This window comes from Paralichthys olivaceus, chromosome 24 (assembly GCF_024713975.1).
Source record: "Paralichthys olivaceus isolate ysfri-2021 chromosome 24, ASM2471397v2, whole genome shotgun sequence".
Lineage (NCBI taxonomy): Eukaryota > Metazoa > Chordata > Actinopteri > Pleuronectiformes > Paralichthyidae > Paralichthys > Paralichthys olivaceus.
In genome coordinates, this window is record NC_091116.1 from 6644532 (window position 1) to 6668518 (window position 23987).

General features: G+C 40.4%; 2 long non-coding RNA genes across 2 annotated transcripts in view; one reads left to right on the forward strand and one right to left on the reverse strand.

The window, feature by feature from the left end:
* Nucleotides 1-1052: 1052 nt before the first annotated feature.
* LOC138407016 (uncharacterized) lies at nucleotides 1053-9444 on the reverse strand. The gene is made up of 3 exons (XR_011240416.1): nucleotides 9351-9444; nucleotides 8106-8199; nucleotides 1053-2954 (listed from the first exon to the last, which is right to left on the reverse strand). It is a non-coding gene; the product is annotated as an uncharacterized lncRNA (long non-coding RNA).
* Nucleotides 9445-9493: 49 nt separating this feature from the next.
* LOC109639014 (uncharacterized) overlaps nucleotides 9494-23987 on the forward strand; it is a 303271-nt gene continuing 288777 nt past the window's right edge. The window contains exons 1-3 of the long non-coding RNA XR_011240369.1: nucleotides 9494-9618; nucleotides 11924-11992; nucleotides 13344-13408. This is a non-coding gene — a long non-coding RNA (uncharacterized lncRNA). The remainder of the gene's footprint in view (nucleotides 9619-11923; nucleotides 11993-13343; nucleotides 13409-23987) is intronic.

Here is a 23987-nt window from a genome sequence, read left to right on the forward strand (position 1 = left end):
ACATCTAACCTGGCCATTGTCTTTTATCCCCTCCAGTCGCACTGGAGCGAGGATTTACAGGCACTCCAGTCGTCAGGTTGCCAGGCTACAATGCGGGATTTAGTTCAAAAAGGCGGGATTATCCATCATGTATCGTGCGACAGAGAGAAAATGTCCCTCAGCGAATGTGAGAGGGTGATTTATGGCTGCAAATGTCAGTGGGGGAATTTTTAAGGGTGAATATTCAGAAGGCCAGAGTAGGACAAAAGTTGCCAGCTCAAATCTTCGATCATATCATGGAGTGAAACCTCCTAATTGAGCAAGGCATTTATTCAGTATCAGGCTATGATTGCACAGAGAATCTCACTGGGGTCTGATGTAGTAACTTTATTTTATTTATCTTATTTTTTAATCTCATTTATCTTTGTTATTCCTACCCTATTGATCCTGTTAAAATGTAAATAAAATGTACATATGAATATCTGTAAATGTACATCTGCACAAAATTTGAACCTTTATTCTATTCTTTTTTTTTGTCAATTTATAATATCTTCTCTAACTGTTTAATTGCTGCCCTATTTAAATGCATAAAAGCACTTTGAATATTGCCTTTTTTTAGTGATTGATTTTTAATTTGATCTTACTTTATTTTATCTACAGGTTTTTCTAACATTTCACATCTTATCTTCTGTCCACAGTTTCTTTTCTTTTGCCATGACTCAACCTATTTGGGTTTTAAGGTGCCTAGTACATCTGACCCGACCATACCCTGCTTTTCTGTCTGTCTTTGGAAGCGAAGGCTAAATTTGAACAAGGTTGGAAACACATGTCTGGTCTGATGTCGGCACTTGAAGGAAGCGCAGGTGAAAATCTGCCATCGCACAGACATGATAATAACTTGAGTGATGATAATTCGCACTTTTGGACTCTGTCGGTGTTGTACCTGTTTCTGCAAGAACAAAAAGTGGCAGCGATTGTGTCAAAATGGAATAAAACAGGTTGAGAGAGATCCCTGCATCACCTCTGCACACCAGGGTGAATTGGTTTGAAAAGTTAAATACAGCCCCCTCCACTCTGATATCAGAGTTTTAAAGTTTCCACTTTGTCTTACATACCCCAACCTCTTAGACTCTAAAGCGCACTCTTTATTGAATTGACCATAGCTTTTAATTACACTCCAATCAACACAGCCCTAGTTGGTGCTCTTTCTGCAGGGCCTAACATCAGCTCAACTCGATACCCTGATTCACAGTCCCTGGTTTGGAAGGCTGTGCAAACAAAAGTTTTAAAGCCGTCAAAGAAAGCTGGATAAATGTTGACCATTTGAAAACAATCCTGAAAAGCATTTTCAAAGCCACGGCTAATTGATCTATGCACAAATTAGAGAATAGAGGAAGATGCTGTTTGCCGCATACATATGATGCATCGCTGCAGATGACAAGTCACTTCGGCTAAGTGCATCAAATCAATTTACATATATAGAGTGCATTCAAGGTCTTTATGAACAAACATGTTGCTCCATCAATGACCCTGGAGCACTGAATCCTCTATAGATGTTTACTTTGACACGCTATCAACTTGATAAATTTGTTTGCACGCGCGTCTTCATTAGACTCGGGGGTTACGCTCAAACCAATCAAATTGCTCCCTTAATTGTGAGCCTTATTGGAGGATTGATTATAATTACACTTGCTTGATGGGAAGTTAATATCTGTCAATTATGCAAGAGACAACGGAATAACAAAGATGAAACGCTGCTCATCGTTATTCCCCCGATGATGATTTGTTTGGAGTGGAGGATGACAGAGACTCCAGGCTGGCCTCAATCTGTCTTCAAGAAGAAATAGATTTGAATATTAAATACTTAAAGGAAAAAACGATATCTCTCCGGGGAGGCTTGCCTTAACAATGTGTGCTCTTTCAAAGCATTTGCTTCTTTTACACAATAACTTACATTTACACTGAGAGCCGTTGCAGCAGAAATCCTTTGTGTTCTTGAATTTACTTTTGGCAAGGATTATGGCCGATTGATTTTAGATTTTGGGGCATCTAAACATCTGTTATCAAGAACCCCAACTCTCCATGGTGATGTCCAAAGGCCTCAAACTGGTCACAGGTTCTTGTTTAAAAATGATCCTGCAAGATTGAAAATGACTCACATGATGGGGCATTTTGTGCAGTGTCGGGAGACAAGTGATTCCTGGTCTCTGCACAGATGTTCAATTGGGTCCAAGAGACGGACTCAACAGGAACTTGTCCCTGAGCCACTGTTTCATCGTCTTATTTTTGTGCTTTTGCTTATTGTCCCATTAGAAGTTGAACATCTGGCCCCGGTCTCACGTCCTCAGCGCTCCAGACCAAGTTTTCATTTTTCCCTCAACATTAACCAGTCTCTCTGTCCCTGCCACTGAAAAACACCACCTCACAGATTTGTCCCTGATCCACTCCTGCATCGTCTTGTGTCATTGTCCTGTTAGAAGTGGAACCTCCGTCCCAGTCCCAGGTTTACAGTCTCCCTGTCCCTGCCCATGATGCTTACACCAGGTTCCATCAGACCAGAGAATCTCGTTCCTCAGAGTCCAGGAGTCCTTTAGGTGCTTCCATGTGTCTTTCAGCATCATAAAACCCAGATCAGGCTGCAGGACGAGTTTCTGTCCTTGTAGAAGTTTCACACACAATCTCTCGAGCTCAGCCACATTGACCTTTGGGTTTCCCGTCAACTCTCTTACTTTTTCGAGGCCACCATGACTCTTGGGAACCGTCAGTGCAGATTTTTTTTGTAGCCTTCCCACAGATCTGTGCCTCGACACACTGCGAGCGCTGCAGGCAGCTCCCTCGACCTCATGGCTTGGTTTTTGCTCTAATACGCTCTGTCAGCTGTGGGACGCCACAGTGACGGGTGTGTGCCTTTTTTCAAATCATGTCCCGTCACCTGAATCTGCCACAGGTGGACTCCAGTCAAGGTGCAGGGAGATCTGGAAAAATGCAAAAAATAGATTTAAACACAAAGATCCAATATTGTTATTCTTCAAAGCACAACAGAAAGCAGCTGCTGTCAGACAATGGCAATAATGACTCACACTGTGTTGTGTTTCTGAAGAAGAAGTCAGCGATGAGTTTAATTTGTTTGAGGAAGCAGTTTATTTTTGTAGAGTTCTTTGTGACATCGTCGTCAGAGTCACCCTGAGGCACTTTGTGTGAGCAACGACAATCTGAGGTGACAGGAAGTTGACCTCATTGTCAAAAAGTTTAAATATTTCCTTCTCATGCTGCAATTTGAGACTTGAATTTAGGTTGTCTCAGATTTAATGACTTCGTTAACATGACTGCAAAAGATAGAGAAATGTTTTGTTCTATTACAGTGTTTGAATGGGATGTAGTGTCGGGTTTACAATTTGATCCTTAGATACTGTACATAATGAAACATTATTCGTATTTGACAAAACAAATGTAAAAACCATTCAATCAAAAATCACTTAATAAACTATAGTATTTTATAATTTTTTTAAAGTATGTTCAGGTTGTATCATGATCCAAAATTATGTATTAAAACGTCTCTGAATAGCAAAATGGTGAAAATTAAGAGTTTAACCTGCTTTATGACGCAATATTTACATAAGTTATGTCACTTTCTACATTGCGAAAGTTGACTGCACATTGTTTGCATAAATAAAGTTAAACATGAGGATTTCAAACCTAAGAAAAAAGGCCAGACCTAGAACTATTTTCTACATGTTACCTATTTGTGTTCAAAATCAATTTCCACAAGCCGCAGTGTGAAAATGCCTGTGGTCGACTTAATACACTGGAAAATATGGCGATAAGCGTGGGGCATTCACAGCGAGCCAGTGGGTTGGGCTGATTACACCCTGCAGACCACAAGACAACAGCACCAGCAGATAATCGCTGCACTTCAGCGCTCAACACGTTTTATACCAGAGGAGGTCCGATAGACACTGAACACGTGTCTGCACCAGGGGGAAAGATGTTTTTATCTTACGGTTCATTTTTAATAATCTTTTCTCCCGGAGGTGTTTCATGACCCCACAGAGGTGATTTGCTAGAAAAGACCTGACGTTTCCTCTCGCATTTAACTATCAGTGGTTTTAATTCCTGTTTACAGAACAGTGTCCGGAACACAATCATCAGAAAGGTCACAGGTCGACTCAGCAATGTGGGGAAACGGTGTGACGGTTGAAATGAGGTGAGAGGAAAACAGCCTCATGGTGGAACACACACACACACACACACACACACACACACACACACACACACACACACACACACACACACACACACCTAGGTCTGTTTACACACACTCTGTAGGCTGTTCTGCATGTGTGTGTGTTGGTCACAAATATAGCTGTGGGATTCCTTCCCCATGGCCAAACCAAAAACACTTCAGCAGGGGGAAAGGTGTCTCTCTCTAATAGTGTGTGTGTGTGTGTGTGTGCGTGTGTGTTTGCGCTCATGCATTCTCTTTAATTTGGATGGTCCTCACAAGTATTTTCCTATATATGTTTGTATGATATTGCAGATTCAAAATCCTTTAAGATGTTTTTTTTGGAATGTCACAGGAAGGAGAATAAGAATCAGGAATAGTTTTTGTTTGCATTGATTTTTTGTGTTGGGCAAGAACAAACTGTATGATACCCTGGATAAGAGAAACTCAAAATAAATGAGATCTTGTTTGCAAAGGCTGATGGGAAAATCAGTTGACAAAGAGGTACTGTTAAAATGCACCAAAATAATGGGCTGATTTGTTTTTTTTCTTCTTTCTGATAATACACACAACACTGCTGGTTTTACTGCATGGATATAAACCTCTAAATATTTCTGGGTAAAAGGTCAGATTCTTTTCTCAGAATAATTGAATCCAAAGTCAGACCTTAACTGCAAATGACACTGAAGCTTCTGTAAGTCTAAATAAGTTCCACAGCGTAAAAAGGCTGGAGTTCTCCAACCGTCAGTCATATAGAGCTGTTATCTATCCTAACCCGTGTGGAAATTTAATCCCACATTGTCGATCCACACTCTTCTCAACATTCAGCTTCTCCGTCCTTCATTTGCCTCCAGGTCCTTGTTGTTGGCAAAACCCTAAAGGAACTGCAACGCCCCAGAACACCAGAGTACGGCTGAAAAGCCAAATTTGAGATAATAAAACATGGGATTTGGGCTCGAAAAGCAAACAGCAGTGGAATCATTCATTCCATTAATGTCATAAAAGATGCAAATTGCAGTCATATTTTCGTTCCTCCAAAAATGGAGACGTAGATGTCCACATTTTGCACTTACATTTCCCTGATTCCAACAGGCTTCAACCTTGAGCTGCAGCCAAAAGCCAGACAGGCGCCACACACACACACCGCCCACCACAGCCAGACAACACACACACACACACACACACACACACACACATGCACACACTCAACACCGCTGGTCTGAGGCCAGCTTCCAGCACTCCCTGTTTGTGCCAGTGCTGTCATCACCGCTCCAAACACGCTCCTTGATAACGCCAGAGAGACACAGAGGGAGCTGCTGCCAACACGGTATCTGATCTAGCTATGGCTTCATGCTATTAAACCTCAGTGATCATCTTATGCAGGAACCTGGCAGGGGCGAGAGAGAGAGAGGGAGGGAATGGGGGGGGGTCATTGGGTTATCTGATTTAGGCTCCACCCGTCACAGATGCTTCTTTGATTCCGGCCCGCAGCCCCTCCACAGGGCTCGGCACTGATTTTGTATTATTTCGGCTAATAGTCTGTGACGTTTTCACACGAGCTCCACTTTGAACACTGGGAATAAAACCTGGGAGCGAAATTCGATCAGATCTTAATTGCTTTTAATACTTGATACTGTTTAATTAAAGAAGCGTGAGACAATCGAGCCGTAAACAATCGAGCCTCAAACGACATTTGGAGAGAAGTTAATGGTCATGATGAAGTCTGAATTCCTCTTAAGAAGTTTTTCACCAACAACCAAAACAAAGTTGATGAGGATGAGGATGTCTGATCAGCTCCATCTGCATCTAACCTTAGATTCTGTTCTACGCCCCCCTCCTCCTCCGGCATCAGTCAAGTTTCCTCTCATCGATATTTGCACCTTCCTGAATGGTGGCTACAGATGTTATGCTGCTGATATCGAGCTGCACGTTGGGTGTAAGTGCAAACACGCAAGCAGACTGTAATTTGGTTGCCTCTAATTCCAGCTCTGACTCTCTCTCGTGAACACAATGTTCTTTATTAACGGGCGAGTGATGCTAGTCATATCAGTGTGTGTGTGTGTGTGTGTGTGTGTGTGTGTGTGTTTGTAGCAGATTAGCAGAAGGTGATGCAGTTCATCTATTGAAACAAGGACACAACATGGCTGCTATCTCTCTCTCTCTCTCTCTCTATATGTCTCTATCCATCTCTCTATCTATCCATCCATCCATCTCTCTCTCTATCTGTCTATCTATCTATCTATCCATCTATCTGCCCGCCCGTCTGCCAACCCACCCACCCATTTGTCCATCTGTCCATCCATTCCTCTGTCCCACCACCTATCTATCTATCTATCTATCTATCTATCCACCTACCTATCTATCCATCCATCCATCCATCCATCTATCTATCTATCTATATCATTCAGTTCATTTTTCATCGAATACTGGTGGGTTCATGTTGGGTAAAAGGCCACACACACACACACACACACACACACACACACACACACACACACACACACACACACACACACACACACACACACACACACACACACACACACACACACACACACACACACACACAGAGGTTGAAGCAGATTGAGGCTGACAGCTTTACAGCCTCTCTTGTGTACAAACAGTCTCCTGAAGCACCATTGGCCTTAAGAGTCGTGTTTAATTTTTAGATATCATAGTCCATAACCACATTTCCCATCAGCCCCCCTGGTTCTTTAGGGAGAGAAAAAATAACATCAGAAACTTGTCAACTGTTGGCCAGATCGGTGCGACACTAAAACCTGATGCTCAAGGGCTTTTGGAAAGAATGTTTGGAATAATTGTACTTTTGTAGATTTTTACGTTTGTGTGCACAAAAAAACTTCAATAAATAATTTAGATCTCGTCGGAGGACAGATGGTTCCAACTGTCCCTCGTCCCTCAGGGGTGGAAATTACAAATCACTGCAGTGAATTGAATTCTTTCATCACTTTTCCTGCAGTTACTGGGGAAAAGTGAAACATCCCCACAATAATAATAAAGATGCATGATGCCTCTCCACTTTCTCCCATTAATTATGCAATATTATATTTTGGCCACTGGGGGTCCCTCAATCAAAACAGTAAGTAAAGTACCTTGAATAAAATTGAGGATTACTCCGAACTTTGTTGGAATCATCAACAAAATATATAACACAGGTCGATTTTTTTATTTTAATGAAGAATTGTTAAATATTATATCTTGAAATGAAGCTAATATAACTTAAATCTTGTACTTTGTTGATAAGAAGGTTTAAACAAGATTATTAAGATTTGGTGTTAAATGTTGTAGACTTGTATGTGACACCAATTTTCCTGGGAAGACACTGCACTGCACACAAATGGAGAACTAAATTAAATTTCTGAAATTAAAAACCTTGAACGGAGGAAAACCATCAGAGACTGGACTCAACAAATGAACATGAATCGGAGGCTTGCATTGTTTACTTTTAATTTTTATGTAGCTTCTTGTTTCCTGAGGACTTTGGAAAATGTGCAGGACACATGCAAGTGATTTTCTTTGCAGAGTTAATCGACAACTCTTCTAGAGCATGTTGAGGCTACACCACTGGCATCAAACTCTGAACATCTTCTCAGCCTCTTCATGTCTTTGTGCGTAGAAATAAAAGCCATATATAATTGCATTTATTCCTCAGTATGGATGTTTGTTTCTTCTTTAAGTCACCAAGGCCAAAACATGCATCACCGTGGAGGCGGCGGGTTCTTCAACCAAACATTGCTTGACCTCTTGACCTTGCACCCCCTCCTGCTCTCTCAAGGTAACATCCAGCCATAGCCAATTCCCACGCTTCGAACTGTGTCACAGACGCTGCTCCCAGAAGCTTGTGTCAGGCAGCAGGGGATTGGCTGCCGATGATGTAATTTACCTGATGAATGCATCCGCTTCCTCCTCCTCCTTCTCCTCCTCTTCCTCCCCCTCATCATCCAGGCAGCAGGCCAGGCAACATGAGCTCATACGTCCTTGGGATGAAGAAAAAAAAAAAAAAGGCAAGGGGGGGGGGCATTTTTCATTCTTAAGTAGCCCCTCGACAAATTAAATGGGACTTGGCCACTTTTTTTCATGACATTTCAGAGAATAAGAGCAGTGATCTGTTGGACTGCATTTCATCTATGTACTGGGTGTTCACTAAGGCTCCTATACAAAGCCACAGCAGTAATAAATCTGTTATTATTAGCATTATTAGCAGTAATCACCAAGAAAATAATATAATTCAAAAACCACAAGCTTACTTATACACGTATATACATTATATAAGTACCTGTTACTTCTTTTGAAGACCTGTTTTGAAGAGAAGGAGGAATCTATGGATCTAAAATCATGTTTATGCCTCTCCAATCAGAAAAAGGATTAGTTATTCTGCATTTCATTCTATTTCATCCTGATTTTCTAACTTTGTTTCCTCAAAAGGTAAAATATGCATATCACTTTCTTCATCTCTCCACTGCCTTCATTTGTCCACAGATTACATTTCATCCAGCAGTCTCTTTCCCAAAGTGAAACATTTCTGCTCTTTAGTTTAAGAAAAATAAGGTTTGACGGCTGAACATGGAGTTAAATTGGCTATTTTAATTTGATACCCCCCCCATAGTTTTTCATTATAAAAACACGATTCTTTTTTATTGTTATCTAATTCTGCATTCCTAGTTATGAATTATAATAGAATATTTGCTATAAATTCTAAAAGTACTGCATTCCAGGCATGATATTTAGTTTAACACTGCCATCTGCTGGCTGAATCATTCAACCTCATAAAAACACCACGCATGTTTAAAGTTCAAATTAAACTTGAATTAAATTAAATTACACACTTCCGCTGTGTCCTGTGCTGTGACTGAGAGATGAAGTGAACCGTCCACACTGATAAATGATGACACCTATCTTATAAAGATTATAACACTGTGTATTTCCATAAAATGCCACAATCTAAATGAAGGGGGAAATCTGTGCGATGAAATACTGGCATCTGGTGGTCAAAAGGGGCTACAACATGACCAGCAGCTCAGCATTGATGAATAAAATGAAAAACTGAATTAGCATATATTCATAATGAATGAATCAATTATAAGCAGGAAAAGTCCAATGATTTGAGAATATTGATTGGCTCACTCACTCAGCCTTTATTTGTCAGGATATGTCCCCTGTGCTCCTCTCGTGCGTTTCATTGTTTCAGTTCTTAGAATGTGGAGCTCATCGCTTCCGGTTTGACTTTGAAAATACGGAGCTTCCGCGCCTTTTGCTGATCACTTCCTGTCCCGATCTCCCGCCACACGGATCGCTGTCACCTGCGTCCAATTAACGTGCCTAGCACCTGTGAGTTAGCTTCCTGTTAGCTTCCTGCTCTTTTGTGTTCCTGCATGAAGTCTGACCTTTGGACACTTGTAAGTAAGCTCATTTAATTCTGTATCAAACGCTGCTATAATTGACTTACGCCATATTTATAATTCAAGTCCCATGAACTGCACCTGCTAAATGTGTTGTGCTAACTTTTAGTAGCAACTGGTGCCTTTAGCAAACTTTTCATGCATTTGGAACAAAATACATTTCTCTGCCGTGCATACTGAAGCAAAAAGACCAATTATAAAACTCTAAAAAGCTTAAAAACACAACTTAGTGTTGACATTTCTTTACTACGCAGATATGAACTCTGTGTGTGCTTATTCATGTTGTGTGCACAAGAGAGGACCTTGTTCCCACAAGCAGGGGTACAGCTAGAAATACTGTATATGAATATATGAAAGAATATAATGCATTTCATTGTGCAATCATGTCACAATAAAGTTGCACGTGGAAAAAAAACAAAAGCAGCTTAAGCTCATCCTGTTTTAGTTGTAACATCTGAACCTGCAAAGTAGCTTGTTTGAACACACAAGTTTTCACATGACAATAATAGAGAAAAATAGAAATATTGAAGTTAAGGACAAATTAATCAAAAAGTGACAGTGCTGGAGGAATGCACGACTATAATTAATAATTATTACAGCTACATTCATACTTTATTCTAACAGAGCTACACGAATACACTGTTTAGGTAACACTTTATGAAAATCATGTTGGAAGCCGTCAAACATTAAAATAGTAACCACACAGATAAAAGTCAAAATGTCCCATTCGTGTGCTCAGTTCATCTTGTGAGGTGAAGCAAGGACCCGACCTTGTGAGAGCCTCTTTCTCAAGGTAACTTGAGTGAATTATTATTATTATCTCAACATTAGCTTTTTCAGTGGTTGTATAAACGAGCTCCTCGGTAACTGAAGGCTTTAGTTGAAACATCTCGGTGTGAACCCCGTGACAACTGCCGGTGATGGATGGGACACGCAGGAAATTGATCGAGCATCTCATATGGAAGATGATCTCTCTATCCGTCTTTTTCTTTTCGCAGTTGTGTGTGCGGGGGAAACAGGCTCCGGCGCGTTTGCGGCCTCGCTCCAGTGCACAAACTCATTTTTAACTGCACAGAGGAAGACTGTGCAGGTTAACTCCAGAGCTGCTTACGCTTTATAAAATATATACAGCTGTGTGATGTCAAAAACAAAGTATTTCCACACTTGAAACAGTTCCAACCAATTCCCACCATAAACCAGCTATACCAGACATTTTCACATTAGTCAGCCTTGTTACCAGCTAAAATTGAAGTTGTTCTGCTGGCCGTGCATTTTGTTCTCAAATAAGAAAAATGTCTAGAGCTCCAAGAGATAAATTCAAATTCCACTTCAGACAGGAAGGATCGCAGCAAGCTGGAGGAGAAAGAATCTGCTCAAGAAAGACTCGCCTCTAGAAATACAGACAGAACAGAAGTCTGAAAGGCTATGTTTCAGCTGAATGACACACTGCTATAGTGCTATGCATAGATGGCCCTGCACGCAGCTGCTATACAGAATATCAAAAACTATTTTAGGACATATTCCTTGGCCACAATTAATCAAAGCTGAGTATTTTACTGATTTGGATCCAAACTGGAACCTGCCTTGGAGGAATAAGTACTGGCTCAAAGTACGTAATAGGATTTCTTGATCACAAAACAAATCTTTTTGTTTCAGGGGCGGAGCCGAGACTAAGTGAGATGTCGGATTTGAGCGCCACATTATACATGTAATAACAGTTTAAGGATACAATCAATCACTGCTGTCCTGTGTCACATCAGCCAGCGGAGGAGGGAAAAAAATTGATCCGTCTCCCCGTGTCATCGTTTTTCTGCGTATTAGATGACAAATAATTGGTCATTCATCAATAACAATAGATGAAAGCTGGAATGATTTATTGCCTTTATAACAAAAATTGGGCCGGGCCCTGTGATGATGATGGAGCTCTCTGGTCAGTCAAGCAGAAAGAAGATGAGGAAAAAATGAGGGAAGGGGAGGAGGAGAGGGAGGGAGGAAAGGTAAAGGAGGAAGAATGCTAACTAAAGGGAGAAGTAGGATTTGAAAAGAGCAAGGATGGATGAAATGTAAAAGGAGATTACAAATTAAGGAAAGACATATAAAAGGCCAGAACAGGAAAAAGCAAGGAATTCAGAAAGAGGGAGAAAATAAAGATGAGAGGAGAAAAAGCAAAGATCTTACTCTTCCGTACAGTCTGTAAATGTTCTGTGTGGTGTCGCAAAACTGACTTAATGTGAGATTTACTTGTGACTGGAATCTCATTTTCTAACCCCGGTTCTGTCATTTTCCTTGTAATCTTTTGCAGAAGCGGTGCCAGTCGTTGCACGTGAGGATCCGCAGGATGAGCGTGGCGAGAGCTAAACTATTAGACAAGGTATCTGGTGCCTCTGCTGCCTCACCTGGATTAAAGATTATTTGTCATTGTAGTGTCAGGCTGCTGCTTTTTACAAAGTCCAGAAAGAACCTTTAAAAAAACGAAATACTTTCAATGTGATAAGTGCCCAGGAAACTTTGAAACAAAAGGCAACACACATCCCTGTGGTGTGGTAAAAATATCACCTCATAATCTGGATGATCAGACAAAGTTGTCAAGGTACCGTTGGTGGAATGTACAAATCAGAGTTATTACATTTCTGCAGGATACATGTTTTAGAGAGCATGTAAAACAAGCATCTCAGGTATTCCCTCATTTTCCAATGATTCCTGAATTGATGGAGTTTTTGTATCTTTAAACAATTTGGATTTATTTGATTGAGGCTATTCCTGTACACTTGATCTTAAACCTTTTTTATTTTCACCTCATGAACTCATCAAGTAGGAAACCAAATCTGAAGTAATGCACCAGTGTCTCTTTTCCTTCCTGTGTCTCAGACAAACTCACTAATTTCTCCTGTAGCCTGATCTGCAGCAGACGGTCACAAGCTACATTACACCTCTTCCACTTACTTAGTTCCGGCTTCTCTGCCACTGACCACCTATCAAGCCATGATGGATCGCTCGAACTTGATAATCCTGCACAGTTGCAAGATGTGAACACACTGCAATCCTTCTATTGATCGCTTCAGTGAACCACAGATCCCCTGGCTGATTACCACCTTGCTGTGATACTGACAGTGGCCTCTCCATCTTCTGCTATCAGAGCTTGTCCTGCAGGACTGCTCTGCACGGGGGGTTCGGGTGTGAAGCTGGGCGATAAACTGAAAATGTAAGGGTATCAGTGTTAACAGTCAAAGGCTTAGACTTAATTGCTCACGTTTGTGGACCTCATCCTTCCTCGTGATTTTCTTTTTTCCTTGCTTTTCTTACCTTTCCTGCAGTTTCTAACATCCTGAATGATGAATGTTTGATTCTCTTTTTAATGCATTTTAAAAACTGTCAGTGTGAGTGGGCAGAAACAGCTGCTTTGAAGAAAACAAACAATAAATGAATCAATGGGGCAAAAAAATACCACAAGGAACTAATTTCAAACCCTAAAAATATGGATTAAATGTAAAGAGATGGATGATTATAACAGCAAGAATTCTGTAATACGATGCTGAACTATAAACAAAACAGAAGCACATAATTTATTTTGACAGTCAGCCATTGTACTATGTCCTGGGAGACTTAATTCTGTTCAGAATGATCTGCAGCAGACTTTTTGACACCAAGATGTTTAAGAAAACACTTTTTACGAGTAAAACGGCCGAGTTTTAAAATATTAATTTAAATACCTTCATCCACAGAATTCTGGAGGCCCGGCTGTGGATCGACGGCTACCCACTGTGATCATCAAGCTTCTCACCTGAATGTAAGTTGCATGACAACTTTACTAAACACAAGGTTCTTTTATCGATGAGGTGGAAGTGTGCCTTCTTATAGGCCACATGAAATGCATAAATCTGATTATTATTATCAAAGCAATCTAATGGAGAGGCACTTATTTACTGTATGTTGGCATGAATCAAATTATTATCAATAGGAATTTTCATCATGGTCTAAAGCTGAAATGTTATTATATGTTTATGGATAATTTATTTGATCAGTCAAAATTCTTGATTTATTTGTCCCCTTTTTATCATATATCTATATATATATATATATAGATATATGTTGTACGTAGTGTATTCATATCTATATACATACATATCAGTCATGTTGTTTTATTTTCCATAAAGATGGAAAAGTTATAGTTGGTCTTTATACTAAGACCATGGAAAGACTTTTCAGGAATTGTGTGTACATTTTCTTAACATCTTGACCCTTTGGCAACAAAAGGATGCGCCTGTATTCTGGTCGGCCACAGAGGATTCGAGGTCACTTCCTTGATCAGAGATATTTTGTCAGGCTAAGTTAAATTGTCAAAGTAATTAATGAAAAGTGGAAGAGTGAAAGTGCCTCAATCCGTCTCAGAGCTTTTCCTCGTCACCGTCATGGCAGCTACTTCATCTGAGCCTCTTGCTGATTGAGCTCGTGCCTCGCACTTATCAAAAGTCATAATCTCTGTATTTATCTGTCCGGCGGCTGAACTTGCTGCTCTTCAGTCACAGCGCGGACTGGATCCATGACCTGCCAAAGCGTCACTGTCCGAATCGATAGATCCAGTTACAGTAAAAGGCCGTTTACCTTTTCACTTTGAGAGGGAGTTTGCAGCCAGGTTCTCTCAGTCTTGCTCTCGTTGCATTCTGGGGAAGCTGGCAGAAACTGGGAGCTCTGGTGGAGGTTTGTTGGACACGTCAGTGGGGTTCCAGTTCTGAGGATGAGTGATGGAGGATTTTACAGCTATGGTAAGAGATAGCTGGCTAACTGTGCAGTGAGAGAGGTTTTGCTTTCCTCCGACTGGAGCCGTTATGTTTTCGGGGTGTGCGTCCCATTCTTGTCTCTTATATTTATTCAAATTTGGCACAAACAATTTACTTGGATGATCTGATTAAATGTGGTGGTCAAAGGTCAAGGTCACTGTGATGTATAGATATGTAATATATAGATAACTGCTACTACACTGCAGTTGCAGTTATCTATCTATATCTATATTCTAGTTAACTTTCTGCATTCAGTTTTACATTGTTTATTAACTTTGCATTGTAGTAATGAGTTGTTTTAACAATAGTGTCCTTTTTCTTATGGCTCCTTAATGTTTTATATTTCATAGAACGGATGTAGTACAAAACAGATATAAGCAGAACTTTTCAAAAGATGCAGGAAGACATTATAGGGAATATTAATATGTAATATGCAATAAATACAAACAAATCAAGAGACAGTAACAGATTCATTCTTCTCCTGCGATGCTTGTATAAACCTTTTTAACTCTTTTGTGGGACAAGACACTTTTCTCCATAGCACACCCCCACTTACCTTCCTTTTTTTTCCTCCGTCCATCCCTCCGTCCTCCCTCTGTCCTTGCCTCCCCTGCCCCCGGTGTCATTTGGACTTCCTCGCAGATCACACTCTCCTCTCTTCTGCTTCTCTGATTTCTGTAATTCTGTTCACTCTCCCCTTCCTGAGTAATTGAAGTAATTTCCCACCTTGGCTATGATGAATGTGTCCCATGCTCCCGCCTTGCCCTTCTACTTTAGCCGGCCTAATTAAAGAAAACATTCCATGATTGCCTATTTTTCCTCGAGCGTGACAACCTATTATTCTCCCCAGCACCTGATTAGAGAGTTATTATGCTTAGATTTAGATTGATTTAACCGGGCAGCCTAATAAAGGACTACTTGGGGTTTGATTTAAAGTGAGGGAATTGCAGGTTTTGGAGCCAGTCACGGTGTGTAATTGTTATTACTGCTTCATGATATGAGTGGAGTGGCGTAGAGGGGACTTCTTGAAATTGAATTAGAAAATTAGAAGGTCGATCCGCGAACAACAGGTGACATTTTGGGACGTTCTTGCCACGATAGAGCTGTCAGGAGGAGGGACGTTCAGCCACAGATTTGTCTGGAATGATAAATCGCATCCATCATGGCGTGCAGAGAGTGACATATTTCTATGAAAGCAAGATTAATCTCTCCATCAACCCCAGCGGCGTGGCTCATAATCATCCACAAGAATTGTTTGCAAAATGGGTAAATTTACTGGAGTCTGTGTTGTGGGTTGGTAATGTCTCAATAAACGTCAGATGAGGGGGATAAACCAGCTGCTTTTAGAATCATATTTCTGTTGAGTGGACACTTTTTAATTTTTAAGTGAACAGTGGTGAGTTTAAATGTTTTTGCAGATGATTTATAGTTTTCTGAGTAGTGCTGATTATACTGGATGGCTCACTCTTTCTTAAACCATGTGACTAATCATAATAAAGTACATACATGAAACCACTAGAACACACATCCTCCAGCATTTTAATTAATATAATCATTAGCAAGAGTGTATTTAAGACCTTCTAGATAAAAATGAGACTTTCCTTCAAAGAGCAAGCATGTTTAAGAACGCTTAAATTCAAAGCTGACATTGATGTTTTCATCAAACATCAGGGACATCAGTTGGATGATAAAAAATTGCCTGATATGAGCCTTTCGGTATTAGCGTTTGTTTGCCAATTAGGCCGATTGTTATGTCATAATACTGAACATTACTTTATATTACTGATTCAGACAGTGTCATGTGACCACGCCTGGATGCTCAGCATGAGTTACAATCAAGGATAAAGTTATTTAAGGATCTTTCCAGAACATTTTAAGGCATTGTGATACCTGTAAATTAAAAATGGGTGTGTTTAATATTAAATATATTTCTGATACTAGATTTGCTGCTCTCATTTAGTTTCTTTCACGTCGAGGTCAACGTCACATCAGCAACTCCTAAGTAATTTGCTGACATGTTTTAAAGCATGACCTTGCACTTAAATGAATCTGTGCAGACTGTGCTCAATATGTCTCCCTGCTTGAACCCCACACTCTTCACTAAAATCTCCTTTTAATCCTCTGAAGGCCAAAAGTGATATTTTTTAAAGTGGAACTGGCTCTGAAAAGTATTTGATTTGTATCTATTTTAGCAAACATCTGTTTCGGACACCCTGAAGCTGAATGATGACTGGTCCTCTCCATTGCCTCGCTTGGATCTAGTTAGCATAAATGCACTTTACTGACGCGCCTGAGCAGCATTTTGATAAATGGCACGATTAGAGGTAAAATGAACAATTTGACTCGGGCCACACCACCAAGGCACAGAGGCTTTAACGCTCACTGTCAGACGGGTGAATCAAGTCCATCCTTCATGTCTGAAATCCAGCGGTGTCAGAGTGAGCTTGGTGTAAGTTGTCTTTGACATGTATTCACTGTTGGGATTATTGGCAGTCACTTCTTCAACGTCACTGTGAGTAATGGCTGCGTAGTGTATTGTAGCTTGTAACTGTATGCATAGATTATTATAGATGAAAATACTGATGCTTGATTTATAGATATTTTAGGTAAATATATCGAGTTAAACAAAGTGATATTATGTTTGAAATTGATTGTGTGTAAATTGTGCTGTCAAGATTGTTTTCTGAGAGGTTTTGTTAATTGACTCAAAACAAAACCTTGGTTGATGTTTAAAATCAGATTTGTCAGTGACTGGAATAAAATTGCTCATGACATATTTCTTAATTAGGATTGAATGAAATATGACAACTGTACAAATTAGTTTAACTTTTCGTAGGTTTTATAATAGCGGGCCATCGATCAGAGCTTGATTTACAGAAGATGAGAACAGTTTAATCATCTGAATTTTAGGCCTTAAAGTCTTACGCATTAACATATTATAAACTATGGCTGCCAATCTTCCATTACTGGATTATGCTTCTGTTATGGGTAAATGAAGATAAGATTAGTATTCCAAATGTTCATGCAGTCCTTCTCAATTTTTTTCGTTGGCATGTGGGAGAGGGGTAGAAGGTAGATATCTCTCAAGGAGTTCTCAGGCTGGACAGGGATATTTTGTCCGGCTCTCTCTCCGCTCCAGTTGCTGTTTATGTGGAGCTAGTGCGTTTGAGGAGCCTGCTGCACTTCTCGTCTTGGACTTTTTATCAACAATGTCCTCGGCGCTCTCCCTCTCTCAGTCAACTCCTGCTGCAGGACGTTATTTGCATCTTAGAAAAAGGCCTTCTCCTCTTGCCAGTGTTATAGCTGGACCTGCAGCTGCTATGTTGCTTTCTGCTATTCAGCTGTGACTTCAGTGTCCACCTTTTGCATGTAATTTAATGTAAGCAACGCAGGAGACGTTTGTTGTTTCTAGGTTAACCTGAGCCTCTGTCAGCTTCCTGTAGCTGATCTTCAGCTTGGGCTTCCTCAGCCACAGTATTTCTCTGATAAAACTCTGCCTTAAGTTCGAGAGCCATTGTCTCAGTTTTGATTACGAGGAACTCTCCAGCACTGAGCTCTTCTTTGAGCTGCTGGATTTCAACTGTTTCTCCAAGATGTTGTCAGTGTTGCAAAACCACAATTTTAAAACTTGAATTTGGTCAGTTTGATTGCACAAGAAGATGATAAATAAATGATGCCCAGTTTTAAGTGTGTTCCTCTTCATGCACGTGTCTGCAAAGCATCACTCTCTGTCGTGTACGGTTGCATCTGTGTGTTGTTGGCAGTTGTGTAGCAAAACCTGGTCATGTTCCGCCACAGTTTGTTACATCGGTGATTAAAGCTGTGTGCCATCTGGCAAGAGAATGAGCGGAGATAGGCTACAACCAGTAAATTGTACAGAGCTTGATCCTTCGTTTGTCCAGTCGAGCAGCAAATATAGACCTGAAGTGGTGCAGCATGGGATATGTAAAGGAGGCAGGATGGTTGGTAATGGGAGGAGAGAAGATGTCAATCACATTTTATTTGTATATCTTATTTTTACAAATCATTATTTGCTTCATCCTTTGCCATTAACCCTCGACAAGAGAAAGGAAAAACTACCCCAAAAAATAACCCTATTATTAGGATTCCTTCTCTCAGGACGGAGCAGCCAAAAGGTAGAGGGGAATAAAAAAAGAGGGTGAAGTGGGAGAACAGTGACTGAGGGATGGAAGAATAGATGAAAATGAATAGGTTTATTTGATAGAAACATAGTTACGATACATTTTGGTCCTCAAATATTGAGATTTCTAGACTAATAGCAGACCTGGGAGGAGTCATTTGGAGAGGCTGGAGAAATTGAGGTGTGAAGAAGATGGAGAGAGACATTGAGAGGGATAAAACGTAGATAAAAGAGAGAATGTGGAGTACAAACACGAAAGAGGAAAAGAGGGTTTAGGTGGGAAGAAAAAAAGCAGAATGAAGAGAGATGCATGAAGAGTGGGGAGAGAAGGATGAGAACAAATTAAATGATCCAGAGAGAAGTGCAGGAAAGAAATTAAAGTAATCGACATCAGAGTGAAAAAGAGAGAAAGAGAAGTCATGTATGCATGATTGTTTATTAAGTCTCAGATAAATGAGTTGTTGCAGCAAGCTGGACGATAAAGCTAAACATTAGAAATAAAGAGATGAATTCTTTTAAAGGATTAATAGCTCTCTGAAGTCATTGATGATCACTCACTGAAGACTTCATTATTCCAATTAATGGCCCCCCTCCGCTACTTGACCTGACCGTCAAAATTAGTGGCAAGGAACCTTTAAGTCAGATGGATGAACTGCCAGAGCCGTGGCGGCTAATTGGCAGCCACAATCAAGAGCGAATATGTATCAGGAGAAGAAGAGGAGGCTGAATATATTAGTGGAATAAGAAGAGGAAGAAAAATGAAGCTGGTAAGCAAAATGGCAGCATCAACTGTTTGGATGTCAGCGGGGGAAAAATGGTCATGGGAGGGAAAGATGGAGGAGAAGAGCGATTTGAAAATTTAAGAATATTTTGGAGACCAGACCAGAATATTGTATATGTACATCCTATTGTTGGAGAGTGGATAGTTTTGTTACATCCGCCAAGGAGGCTTTTTTTTTTCACCTCCGTCCTCGGTTGGTTGGTTTGTGTTTGTCAGCAGGGTTACGCATAAACTACAGAGCTGATTTCCACAAAATGTCTTTTAAGGATGCGTTATGAGTCAGGAAATGCACATTAAACTTCAGATTGGCCCTCTTAGGTGAGGTTGGGTCACGGTGGCACCAGGGTGTTTCAGACATCTCTCTTCTGAGCTATGCTTTTCGTCTCCTCTCAGTGGACGAGGCATTCCTACTGCACAAACAAAAAGTCAATGCAGCAATTAAGATTTAGTCCCTATTCATTTACAGACCTAAATGTAAATAAAGTATTAAAGTTGCACTCATGACGTCTTTTCTATGCTTGATATAAAATATAAATATAAAATCTTTATGCAAACCACGACTTAAAAAAATACAATAATCGTACGTCGTTAAAACTTGATGAAATTCAGCGGCAGTTTCATTTCCTCACTGACAATTATCTTTATAAAATCAGAGGATTTACACATATACATGTTTTTACAGGACTTCTGTTATTCATAATAAACATGTAAAAACATGACAAAAAAATAATTTAAAAAAATAAATGCAGAAAAGAGCCAAACTGCCACTCCACAAAAACTGGTGCATACAGATGATTATCATCTTCGATGTCTCACACACACACACACACACACACACACACACTTGGTTTATTTCAGCAGCAAAGCTTGTATATAAAAATATCACACAACACACTGCTGTGACAGTTTACATCCCTGCTCCGTCTGAAGTGCTGTAGGCGTTCAGTCGATACAGCCGGTGTGGGTGGTGGATTCAGGGCCTTCAGGAGCTGTGCAGAGTGGAGATGAAGAGGGCCCAGGTGAGTCGTGCTTGTTTCCATCAAATGCAAACATAAGCAATGGCCTCTTCGTGTTCGCCCATTGATTTTTCTCTTTCAGGAGAGAGGAGCGAAGAAAGGGGATTATAAGAAATGGCGGCATGCTTTCTCTCTCATGCATCAAGCAAGTCGGGCATAAAATAGTCTGGTCGGATGGGTGATCATGAACTGGCAGCGACAGGAAGGTCTACCAGAGCTAAATGGATGCCCAGACTCCACTTTTTTATCTTCCCCCCACCTCACGTTACAGTCGTAATTTATGGTAATAATATCCATGGAAACATTGGCGGGAAAAGAAGCAGATGAGAAACGGGCGTCCTGGCAGCATGTTTACATTGCCTGCATGATTGTGGAAAACACAATGGGGGGGGGGTATCTCCTGGTGCCGACTGGAGAAGGTGATTCATCTGAGGTTTTTCAGTTTCACTGAGCTTTAGCCTTCATTAGATCCAACGCTCAAGTGAATTCAAATCCTCACAGACCCAGTTTGCTGTCTTCTCATTCTTCTCAGCATGGGTTGTCTTGTACGCTGCGTTGTTACGATTGCTGTCTCTATTAAAATGCTGGTGTTAAGGCCTCTATCAGCATTGTTGAATCGTTTAAAGGCCTCAAGTGTATTTGTCATTGCAAGGTTACTTACCTCCAGTTGACGAACTTGTGCTACTACACAGCAATATATTTAGAACAGCATTAGATTATTCATGACACTATAGATTTCGAATAGTATTTCTGGCACATCGTCAGGTTTTCTTTCAAAAATAGATGTTGCTCTTAAAGCAACACTGTGTAACTTTCACACTGAGCAACAGCGTCCCCTTCAGCCCAATGTGCTGATTAACTTTGTGTCCGAGCTATTAAGTGGTTTTCATGGAGAGAAAAAACAAACCGTGGTCCTACTTTTGAACTTCCAGAAGCTCGACCTGGTATTTGGTCGACCAAGCGGCTGCTCGCACTAACAAACCGTCACCACCCACATGTCTGCTTACACGCAGACGGACCTGTGCTCTAACTGTAATGGCTTCATTAACATTATGATTAATGAGCTTGTCAAATCCCTTAACTCCAACACCGGTGACTACTCCCTCTTAGATTTTTATTTATTTTATTTAACCCACACCTACTTTTTTTTTTAAGAGGCTTTTTAAAAAAAATGTTGCATCAAAGTAATTTATTTTAATTATGCACACCGCCTGTTTTGGTGCCGTGTTCCTCAACACGCATCTCCCCACACCCTGCTCTCCTTAAACCTTTTGGTGCAGATTAATGTAACAAAAAGTCTATTAATTAATGTTTTGTGGCTTTTAATTTCTGGCAAGGATGCCGTCTTGATGCAGCTGCCTGTTGAGGCCCGTCACTGTTGAACCCGTGCCAGGGAAGTGCAGATGTAATTCTGTTATCTCTTGCTTAGTCGTTTACGCAAATTAATTTGAACAATTAGCCCTCTACCGGCCTTTCATGAATCATGCAAGAGTAGCTGCCAAAGAATTAATTCTTAAAGATTTCCATTTCAAAACGAGAGAGCTCCCATTTTGGGAATAAAATGTTACACCTGCTCTGGTACAAAATGAAATGGATGAAAAACATGTTTTTTCCCTTGGTGCACGCAGTTTAACTCTAAAGTCTCAAAGCACATTTAGGTTAAATGATGAACCTAAATGAATATACGCTGAATATGTTTCATAGGTCTGAGGCTAATGGGCTTTTAAAATCACCTGTGATTGGGTGAGATTTTCTTTATGTGGTCTTTAAAAAAAAGGTTTATCACCAGGTACTTTGCAGATACCAAAACAGATAAAAACTGAAAAAATAATTAGAAGAAGGCAACAATGTGTCCCAGAGATTCCATTATACTAATTAAAATAGCTGCTAACCTTGAAGGATTTTCATTAGTGTGGATTTTAGTGGAGATGTTTACTGTCCAACAATGATCCTGACTTCCTAACAAAAAGGAAATTCTGTGGTGTTTATATCAATGGTAGCTGTCTTTTAGATGACAGTATAAAAGTTTTGAATATAAATCAGCTCTCATCTTTTTAAAAAACACACTGCGGCCTGCAAAACAAACAGGAGATGAATGCTAGAAATTGGTTGCAGTGTGTGCATACAGGAAGCTCACCTGAACCATTTCAGGTTCAAACATATTTACCTGGTGAATCCATACAGCACTTCAATATGACTCTTCTTTAATAAAACATATTAATGCTGCTTTTAATACCACATTTATGCAAACCTGGTGTTTCCAACCATCTTGGACCTTGCAGGACCAATGAGCAGGACTCATTTTCAAATCTTTTCTGAATCTAAACCCCTAAACCACCACATTGTCCACCAGTCGGAGACGTCCTCTGTCATCTCCTTCCCCTCCATGTCCTCAGACACGGCTGCTTCATCCCCGACTGTCTCACACACGCACCTTGCACATGCAACAAAATGGCTATATGAAGAAGGGGGCGCCTTGCTTCTTGCTTCTAGATTTTTCTTAGCTCGCTTCTGTAAATATGAACATCATCTGTGGCAGAAGAACTTGTTATGTTTTTATGAATTGTAAGTCTTACTTAATGCGTTGCTCAAACTAAAGTAAAAAATAAAATTAAGGAATAAATATAAAAAAAATATAAACTTCAAAATGCACTTAGTGTTGCTTGGTGTTAAATGTGACATCCTTGAAACGGAATATGAATGAAGAACAGTGTTATCTGTAGTGACTCACTGCTGCTAATGGCTCCACGTTTTCTGATGGAGAAGCTGCTCTGTAATGGATGTGACTTCAGATCCACTGAGAGAATATGCATCACTGTTGTCATAGTTGCACATAAAAACACTACAAACATGCTCAGTCACAGGGAGACAAGGAGGTCACGATGATTGAGTTGCACTTTTATTTCCGAAAAATTGATGCTGTCCCCGTAAGGGCCAGCAGGGGGCGGTTAACTCCTACGTTTGAGCTGCAGTCCTGTTTGCTCTCAGATCGTCTCCTGGCTGCAGTTGAAACAGGTCTTTCTTGGACATGAATCCCCTGTGTGTGTGTGTGTGTGTGTGTGTGTGTGTGTGTGTGTGTGTGTGTGTGTGTCATTAATGGCCGCCTTTCAAGCTGTCAGCCGTAATGAGCTGATTGCAAACGGAAATTGAGGTTTGAAATGTAACTGAATAGGCAGATTCCAACTTTCACTGAAAGGGTGGAGCAGAGGTGGAGGGGTGGGCGAGACGACACTCCGGCATCCTCCTCTGCATTATCTTTAAACACCAAACTAACCACTTTTTTTTCTTTAACAAAGGGCCCATTAAGCATCAATAAGTGGAATCCATACGATCCGCCCAATAATGACATGTAATTTTGTGACAGTTATGTGTTCTTACGCAAATGTATGGGGCAAGGCCTCTCCCCTGTAAGTGCCCGCTAACTCAATTCTGCTCGTGTGTTTCTTCAGCTCTGTGTTTAATGTCCATTAAGAGTTAAGAGACGGTGACTGAGGAATAGAATGGTGTCCTGTAGCACTGAATAATCCTGTGGTTTTATTTTTTTCCAGTCAGTTTTTCAAAAGGACAATTTCCTGAAAAACCTCGACTTGTTAATTATATCATCAATTACATAACATCCGCTCTCCTTTTTCAGGGTTATTCAGTTAATT